This window comes from Coptis chinensis, chromosome 5 (assembly GCF_015680905.1).
Source record: "Coptis chinensis isolate HL-2020 chromosome 5, ASM1568090v1, whole genome shotgun sequence".
Classification (NCBI taxonomy): Eukaryota; Viridiplantae; Streptophyta; class Magnoliopsida; order Ranunculales; family Ranunculaceae; genus Coptis; species Coptis chinensis.
In genome coordinates this window covers 91937711-91947697 of record NC_141460.1, presented here as the reverse complement: position 1 = coordinate 91947697, position 9987 = coordinate 91937711, and the positions used below count along the sequence as shown (strand labels likewise).

The 9987-nt window shown below is 37.1% G+C and overlaps 2 long non-coding RNA genes across 2 annotated transcripts; both read left to right on the top strand.

The window, feature by feature from the left end:
* The first annotated feature begins 1030 nt into the window (after positions 1–1030).
* LOC147500072 (uncharacterized) lies at positions 1031–3106 on the top strand. The gene is made up of 4 exons (XR_015194592.1): positions 1031–1353; positions 1457–1531; positions 1847–1956; positions 2839–3106. It is a non-coding gene; the product is annotated as an uncharacterized LOC147500072 (long non-coding RNA).
* Positions 3107–8469: 5363 nt separating this feature from the next.
* LOC147500071 (uncharacterized) lies at positions 8470–9592 on the top strand. The gene is made up of 3 exons (XR_015196187.1): positions 8470–9259; positions 9346–9481; positions 9572–9592. It is a non-coding gene; the product is annotated as an uncharacterized LOC147500071 (long non-coding RNA).
* The last annotated feature ends 395 nt before the right edge of the window (positions 9593–9987 follow it).

Sequence of the window (9987 nt, the reverse complement as noted above, 5' to 3'; positions counted from 1 at the left end):
CCCAAACATGGATAACAAATTTATGTTATCCAAATATTTTCAATTGACGAAATCACATATCACGATCTCAAACTCAATAAAAGAGCGATTTTTCGAAAACAAGCTACAATAAGAACTAAATAGAGAAGAAAAGGGTAAATTTGGTATTAGAAGAAATTAAAGGAGGTGATCTAATTGGATCAATGACCTTATTCCATAATTTTAACGTGCGGAAACTTTTAATTCACAACTAAAAAAAAAGGGTGGGCTTTAGCCGTAATTCAAAAAGTCAATGGGTTTTAAGCTAATAAAGACTGGAATCAGGGTTTTTACCCCAGTTTTATGTTTTATATAACATTGAGTTTGGCATATCCCGTGGGCCGGAGTTAAACCGTTAAATGCTAATGGACACCGCATTAGACCTGCTTCCAAACTAAAAAAGATGAACCATAATAATGTGTATTCCTTCGACCATATATTCCTCTAACAAGACGTTATTATACTCCTTTGATCGCCATCCGTATTGATTCCTCGCAATATCCATGAATGACGATCCATATGATTTACAATACGCATAAACGATAACTCCTCAACAAATTTACTCAAAGCGAGAAAAGTACATCAATGAAGCCGAGTCTTTTTAGAACTGCAAAAGTTGTAGTTTTTGTAATGAAACAGTGGTACGAAAGGGATACCATTGAAGATGCTCTCTGTGGAGTGTCCATGCTTTCCTAGTTGAGATAATATGCAAGTCAAACTAAAAGAAAAAGGGATTTACATTATTTTTCTCATTTTTTAGCATCAAACAACTACTTTCACTAGGAAGACTTAACTGATCGGTTATAGCATAGCTTACAGAAATGGATTTGTTGATGTAAAATGTTGGGTCCACTTAGGGGTGTAAAAACGGCCCTCAAGCCCTCGGCCCGCCCGGCCCGACCCGGCCCATGAACAAAAAAAGCCCTCAAATTTAAGCCCAAATTTGATTTGAGGGGCCGGCTTCCCGACCCTCATGTTTTGAGGGGAGGGTAAGGGCCTAGATATAGAAACATGAGGGCGGCCCTCGGCCCGACCCTCTAAGGCCCTCATAAAGCCCGTATTAAGGCCCTCACTGATATTTAGGTTTTATAAACAAAATTACATATAATACCCTTAGGGTTTTCAATTTTATTTATTATTAGATAGGGTAGAAATGTAAATTTAAAGATAGTGGTTGATATAAATTCAACCAAATAAAACCCTACTTCTCATTTCTTTTCTCTTTTCTCTTTATTTCCGCCGCACACAAATGACACAATATGCATCCTCTATTCTTCCCCCCATAATCATTCTTCCCCCCATAATCATTCTTCCAATTATATCTTTTTAAATTAGGTATCTTCATCCTTCTTTCTTTATTTTTTTGTCTGTACGGTTTCATTTTCATTCTCATAGTTTTGTTTTCTAATTTTGTTGTGTGTTTCTAATACTGCTGTAGCACTTGTTTTGGTCAAGTTAGCTTGGATCTATTTAAGTAACACTTAGTGACAATTAGTGAAGAATTGCTAAGGAGGTAAGCTATAATTTTTCTAATGATATGATGTAATTTCTACTTTGCTTTCTAATGAGCTTGTTTTATATATATTTCAAGTTCATTCTTTGTTACAAAATGTTTTTGGTACGGTTTTGTATATTGTTTCTTGCTGGAATTCTTTGAGTACGGTTTTATAAATCTTCTTACCCTCTTTGCGAAAAGAAGATCTACAAGGTAAGAGGTTATATGCTTACCAGCTACATTCATTAGTTTTTTGTAAGATGTGGGAATGAGTAACCATCAACCACGTTATTCCGAGATACTGACAAGGTCTCAAACTATATTTTGTGGCAGGTTGCATGTTAACGAAAATGAAGAATTCTTATCCAATGGAAATCAACCGATTCTTGCAGTTTCATCAAAGGGTCATGCTCTCCATGCTTTTGTGAATCAGAAATTACAAGGTACTGATCAACTTTTCTTTCTTCTAAGTTCTAACTACAGATGCCAGTTATACGTCTGCCTGTGAAATCCTTGGATAATATCTTAGAGTGCAATTCTGTTCGTTTGAGTGCCGATCATGCCTTAAGTATATATATAGGTTTTTTAATAGTTTTTAGGGAAGTAGGTTTAAAGTGCTGAATGGGGGTGCAATATCACTTTTATGACCAAGTTCTTAAGACATATTAACTTGTCAGTACCTGGAATATATATATATAATCTTAGCAAGTTACGCCCAATATCCCACATCTTACAAAAGGTTACACCCAATGAGGTTATATACTTATATCCCACCTGTCCCCCAATATCCCTTTTCCCAAGTTTCTACCAAATTCTAAGTTTCTAACATAGTTAGACAAGAAAACAAGGAAAACCCATTGCCTGTAGACCAAAATTCTTGTATAGCCTTTAGAGAATCTTACCACATGAGTGACACCATCACCAGAATCAATAACTAGACCAACAAAGAAGCCTCAGATAAATAAATTCAAAATCATGAGGAAGATGATTGACCACCAGACCATATTTTGTAATAATAAATGTCACGTTGAAGATTTTCAAGATATCAGACAATAATAAAGTGTTCATAGGTGAAGGGTCAAGCCAAATCTTGTCTGAAAACCATGCCACAACACTGAAAAAATGATACATTAAAGTCTTAACCTTCTGCAACTCATGTAAGCACCTTGAGCATACAATGTCAAGACAGCTTGTATTTGAATGAATACCCTGCTGAAATTGTGTTGTTTAAGTTAACTTTTTGGACAGGTTGGTATCATACTTGGGACTTCGGTTTAACAATTTTGCTTGTGCGGGTGCTAAGGTTTGTTTGTTCCAACTTGCAGATCTTTAACACTTCTATATGATTGGAATGGCCAACGTGTCAGCTTCGATATTAGATACTATTACTGATGTAGAAACTCCAATTGAAGATGGGGCAGAAGGAGAGTCTGTGAATTTCTATGCTCGACCCCCTAAAAAACAAAAACGCAAAATTTCTGATGTTTGGACCCAATTCGATAAAACTGTTGAAATTAATGATGATGGTATTGTTGTAAAAAATGCTGATGGGTCTGATTCAATGGTTGCTATATGTAAAATATGTTTTCAAAAGCTGTCTTGTGGGAACAAGGGTGGGACTAGTCATCTCCGTAGGCACAAGGAATCTTGTCTCAATAGAACAGCAACTAATACGGGACAAACCATCATTGGTGTTGGCCCTTCTGGTTCCATATTCTCTTTCACCTTTAACCAAGACCAGAGCCGTCGGCGAGATAATGCGATACTTTGTTAAATGAAGAGTTGCCATTCGTTAAAGTAGATAAGCCAGCTTTCCATAGGTGGATTACCAAGTCTTTGGTCCCCGTTTAAACCTCCAAGTAGGATCACAATGAGAAGTGATCTCATGATGATTTTGAAGAGGACAAAGGCGCTTTGAAAGCTCTCTTAGACACTGTCCCCGGAAAAATATCTTTCACTTCAGATTTGTGGACTTCAAATCAGAAACTAGGGTATATGTGTATTACTGCTCATTTCATCACTAAAGATTGGAAGTTACAAAAAGGGTCATAAGCTTCCCTTGGCTTCCTTCACCCCACACTGGTAAGTCTATCAGTGATGCAATGTATTGTAACCTTCTGAGTTGGAATCTTTGTGGCAAGATAGGTTCTTTCACTCTGGATAATGCTTCTAACAATGATGTTGCTGTGTCTCGATTGAAAAATTCACTGTTTGGGACTGATTTGTTATCTAAACAATTGTGTCACATTCGCTGTAATGCACACGTTATGAATCTTATAGTGAAAGTTGGACTGAAACATGTTGATTTCTCTCTTGATAACATTAGAGAGAGTGTAAAGCATGTGAAAAATTCTCCAGCAAAATTGCAAAAGTTTTTTGAGAATTGTAAGAGTTTGAACATGGAGGAGAAGAGGTTGCCTGTTGACATGCCAACTCGATGGAATTCGACATTCATAATGTTGCGTGATGCAATTCCATATCAGAAAGTTCTTGATCTCTTTTTCTATGATAGTGATTTTCCACATGCTCCTTCTCCAGAAGATTGGAATAATGCCATTGTCATTAGAGATTTTTTTCAAATATTCTTTGACTCGACTAAGTTGTTTTCAGGGACTAGTTATGTTACTTCTTCTGCCTTTTGCTATCAATTGAGTAGAATTTCATTGCTATTAAAGAAGTATTCCAATGAACCTGGTTTTATACTTATGTATGAAGACATGAAGGACAAGTATGATAAATACTGGAAGCGTGTCCCTTTGCTTCTTGGTTTAGCTTCATGTATGGATCCAAGGTATAAGTTTACTATTTTAGAATTGTTGTTGGACCTAAACTATGAATCTGAACCTTTATCTGATCATGAATCTGAAACCGATACCGTGTCCGGACCTATCCTTACTGTGAGTCAGAAAAGATTGAATCGATATAAAAGAAAATTGTATGCACTTTTTGATCAATACCAAATGAAGATAAAGGTGAATGTTCCAGGTCCGAATGTAGCAGTATCTAACACTTGTGTAGTGGAAGATATGGTTGCCACATTGCTATCACAACGTAGAGAAGCTTCGAGACTCACTAGCAAATCTGAATTGCAGCAGTATCTAGATCGCCCATTGTTAATGTTTGTAGTGAAAAGACATTTGATCTTTTGGGATGGTGGAAGAATGAAGAAGGTACTTATCCTCGCTCGCATGCGCCTTGGCACGTGACCTACTAACAGTGCCTGTTACTACTGTTCCATCTGAAGCGGCTTTTAGTGGAAGCGAACGAGTGGTAACCAAATATAGGAGTTGTTTGTTGCCGGAGACAGTGGAAGCTAGGGGTGTAAAAACGGCCCTCAAGCCCTCGGCCCGACCCGACCCATGAACAAAAAAAGCCCTCAAATTTAAGCCCGCATGCAATTTGAGGGCAGGGCCGGCCCGACCCTGATGTTTTGAGGGGAGGGTAAGGGCCTAGATATAGAAACATGAGGGCGGCCCTCAGCCCGACCCTCTAAGGCCCTCATAAAGCCCGTATTAAGGCCCTCACTGATATTTAGGTTTTATAAACAAAATTACATATAATACCCTTAGGGTTTTCAATTTTATTTATTATTAGATAGGGTAGAAATGTAAATTTAAAGATAGTGGTTGATATAAATTCAACCAAATAAAACCCTACTTCTCATTTCTTTTCTCTTTTCTCTTTATTTCCGCCGCACACAAATGACACAATATGCATCCTCTATTCTTCCCCCCATAATCATTCTTCCCCCCATAATCATTCTTCCAATTATATCTTTTTAAATTAGGTATCTTCATCCTTCTTTCTTTATTTTTTTGTCTGTACGGTTTCATTTTCATTCTCATAGTTTTGTTTTCTAATTTTGTTGTGTGTTTCTAATACTGCTGTAGCACTTGTTTTGGTCAAGTTAGCTTGGATCTATTTAAGTAACACTTAGTGACAATTAGTGAAGAATTGCTAAGGAGGTAAGCTATAATTTTTCTAATGATATGATGTAATTTCTACTTTGCTTTCTAATGAGCTTGTTTTATATATATTTCAAGTTCATTCTTTGTTACAAAATGTTTTTGGTACGGTTTTGTATATTGTTTCTTGCTGGAATTCTTTGGTACGGTTTTATAAATCTTCTTACCCTCTTTGCGAAAGAAGATCTACAAGGTAAGAGGTTATATGCTTACCAGCTACATTCATTCGTTTTGTAAGATGTGGGAATGAGTAACCATCAACCACGTTATTCCGAGATACTGACAAGGTCTCAAACTATATTTTGTGGCAGGTTGCATGTTAACGAAAATGAAGAATTCTTATCCAATGGAAATCAACCGATTCTTGCAGTTTCATCAAAGGGTCATGCTCTCCATGCTTTTGTGAATCAGAAATTACAAGGTACTGATCAACTTTTCTTTCTTCTAAGTTCTAACTACAGATGCCAGTTATACGTCTGCCTGTGAAATCCTTGGATAATATCTTAGAGTGCAATTCTGTTCGTTTGAGTGCCGATCATGCCTTAAGTATATATATAGGTTTTTAATAGTTTTTAGGAAGTAGGTTTAAAGTCTTTGAATGGGGGTGCAATATCACTTTTATGACCAAGTTCTTAAGACATATTAACTTGTCGATTACACGGAATATATATATATATAATCTTAGCAAGTTACGCCCAATATCCCACATCTTACAAAAGGTTACACCCAATGAGGTTATATACTTATATCCCACCTGTCCCCAATATCCCTTTTCCCAAGTTTCTACCAAATTCTAAGTTTCTAACATAGTTAGACAAGAAAACAAGGAAAACCCATTGCACATAGACCAAAATTCTTGTATAGCCTTTAGAGAATCTTACCACATGAGTGACACCATCACGGAATCAATAACTAGACCCGGTCAACAAGCACTGTATAAATAAATTCAAAATCATGAGGAAGATGATTGACCACCAGACCATATTTTGTAATAATAAATGTCACGTTGAAGATTTTCAAGATATCAGACAATAATAAAGTGTTCATAGGTGAAGGGTCAAGCCAAATCTTGTCTGAAAACCATGCCACAACACTGAAAAAATGATACATTAAAGTCTTAACCTTCTGCAACTCATGTAAGCACCTTGAGCATACAATGTCAAGACAGCTTGTATTTGAATGAATACCCTGCTGAAATTGTGTTGTTTCGTTAACTTTTTGGACAGGTTGGTATCATACTTCGGGACTTCCGGTTTAACGAATTTTGCTTGTGCGGTGCTAAGGTTTGTTTGTTCCAACTTGCAGATCTTTAACACTTCTATATGATTGGAATGGCCAACGTGTCAGCTTCGATATTAGATACTATTAATGATGTAGAAACTCCAATTGAAGATGGGGCAGAAGGAGAGTCTGTGAATTTCTATGCTCGACCCCCTAAAAAACAAAAACGCAAAATTTCTGATGTTTGGACCCAATTCGATAAAACTGTTGAAATTAATGATGATGGTATTGTTGTAAAAAATGCTGATGGGTCTGATTCAATGGTTGCTATATGTAAAATATGTTTTCAAAAGCTGTCTTGTGGGAACAGGGGTGGGACTAGTCATCTCCGTAGGCACAAGGAATCTTGTCTCAATAGAACAACAACTAATACGGGACAAACCATCATTGGTGTTGGCCCTTCTGGTTCCATATTCTCTTTCACCTTTAACCAAGACAGAGCCCGTCGCGAGACTGTGCGATACTTTGTTCGTGAAGAGTTGCCATTCGTTAAAGTAGATAAGCCAGCTTTCCATAGGTGGATTACCAAGTCTTTTGGTCCCCAGTTTAAACCTCCAAGTAGGATCACAATGAGAAGTGATCTCATGATGATTTTTGAAGAGGACAAAGCTGCTTTGAAAGCTCTCTTAGACACTGTCCCCGGAAAAATATCTTTCACTTCAGATTTGTGGACTTCAAATCAGAAACTAGGGTATATGTGTATTACTGCTCATTTCATCACTAAAGATTGGAAGTTACAAAAAAGGGTCATAAGCTTCCCTTGGCTTCCTTCACCCCACACTGGTAAGTCTATCAGTGATGCAATGTATTGTAACCTTCTGAGTTGGAATCTTTGTGGCAAGATAGGTTCTTTCACTCTGGATAATGCTTCTAACAATGATGTTGCTGTGTCTCGATTGAAAAATTCACTGTTTGGGACTGATTTGTTATCTAAACAATTGTGTCACATTCGCTGTAATGCACACGTTATGAATCTTATAGTGAAAGTTGGACTGAAACATGTTGATTTCTCTCTTGATAACATTAGAGAGAGTGTAAAGCATGTGAAAAATTCTCCAGCAAAATTGCAAAAGTTTTTTGAGAATTGTAAGAGTTTGAACATGGAGGAGAAGAGGTTGCCTGTTGACATGCCAACTCGATGGAATTCGACATTCATAATGTTGCGTGATGCAATTCCATATCAGAAAGTTCTTGATCTCTTTTTCTATGATAGTGATTTTCCACATGCTCCTTCTCCAGAAGATTGGAATAATGCCATTGTCATTAGAGATTTTTTTCAAATATTCTTTGACTCGACTAAGTTGTTTTCAGGGACTAGTTATGTTACTTCTTCTGCCTTTTGCTATCAATTGAGTAGAATTTCATTGCTATTAAAGAAGTATTCCAATGAACCTGGTTTTATACTTATGTATGAAGACATGAAGGACAAGTATGATAAATACTGGAAGCGTGTCCCTTTGCTTCTTGGTTTAGCTTCATGTATGGATCCAAGGTATAAGTTTACTATTTTAGAATTGTTGTTGGACCTAAACTATGAATCTGAACCTTTATCTGATCATGAATCTGAAACCGATACCGTGTCCCGGACCTATCCTTCTTGTGAGTCGAAAAAGATTGAATCGATATAAAAAGAAAATTGTATGCACTTTTTGATCAATACCAAATGAAGATAAAGGTGAATGTTCCAGTCCGAATGTAGCAAAGATCTAACACTTGTGTAGTGGAAGATATGGTTGCCACATTGCTATCACAACGTAGAGAAGCTTCGAGACTCACTAGCAAATCTGAATTGCAGCAGTATCTAGATCTGCCCATTGTTAATGTTTGTAGTGAAAAGACATTTGATCTTTTGGGATGGTGGAAGAATGAAGAAGGTACTTATCCCTGCTTGCGCTGCCTTGGCACGTGACCTACTAACGGTGCCTGTTACTACTGTTCCATCTGAAGCGGCTTTTAGTGGAAGCGAACGAGTGGTAACCAAATATAGGAGTTGTTTGTTGCCGGAGACAGTGGAAGCTTTGGTTTGTTTGAAGGATTGGTTTCAAGCTGAGGAAGGACTTCAAGATGAAAATTTAGTGGAAGAGACGATGAGCGACGTGGGGATGTAGCAGCAGTAGCGTACTAGCGTGTGGACTTTGGTCGTGAGGATTTTGGCGTTAGTACTTTCTATTGTTGTGGTGTACGTGACTTATTTATGTATTTATTTTTATGTGATACTAGAATCTTGACTATTAACTTATTGTTTTGCAGATTTTGGAAGGGGGCTTTTGCAATTTTGTTTTGCACCAAATGAAGTGATCCCACAAGCCTTCAGTTACTTTTGAAATGAAGTGGGATTTTGCTACATAGTAATGTTGCAAGTTTAGAAGTCTCAGGCACACTGTTCTTTAGTTAATTTCTTTATATCTAATTGAAATTTAACTTGCTGATTTTGGTTGATTCTTCTTCTCTGACATGGTTGCATGTGTATAGACTATAGAATGATGTCTTTTATCTAGAGGTCAGTTCTTTATATTTACATAGTACTTAGCCAATGATAAGAGTTGGATTTGTCTAACTGTAAATATTTATCCTTTTGCTTTGCAGATATTTGAAGACTAAAGCAAATATAAGTTGTGATCAAGAATCAAGTACAGAGAATACTATGAAGCTTAATGATGCATTTAAACAATTCTCTTGTTGTTTTGCACACCTGTAGGATACATTTGTACTGAAAACTCAGGTATGTTCAAACTTCAAACTTGTTGTCTATGTCTAGGTTCACTCTTTCAACTTTCCTTTTGCCTTTTTCTGATTTTTGTTTTCCTTGTAGAAATGCTAGTTCACTCTACTCGATTGGGCCAATGGTTAGGTTCTCATCCAATTTTGAAGTCAGTTGGGTGTGTTTGGCGTGTGGAACTGTGGATTGAAGTTCAGTGGATGGTACTTGAGGTCGAGAGGTTTGATAATAGAACCATCCACTTGTGTAGGGTTTGTAAATTGTAAGTTTGTAACTAGTCTTTGTATTTGTAGTTAGTATTTTTATTTAATGATGATACTCTTAGGGAGGACTGGAACCATCCACCTTGTCTCCTTCATCACTTGCGTGCAGACAAGATTTCGTTACTACTTGCGTTGCTTTGAATAATAGACAAGTTGTACAACCCGGCCCATAGACCCGGCCCTCAGGCCCGGCCCGCAGTTTTCTAAAGAGGGCTGAGGTGAGGGCAAGGGCTGTATAATTTAAGT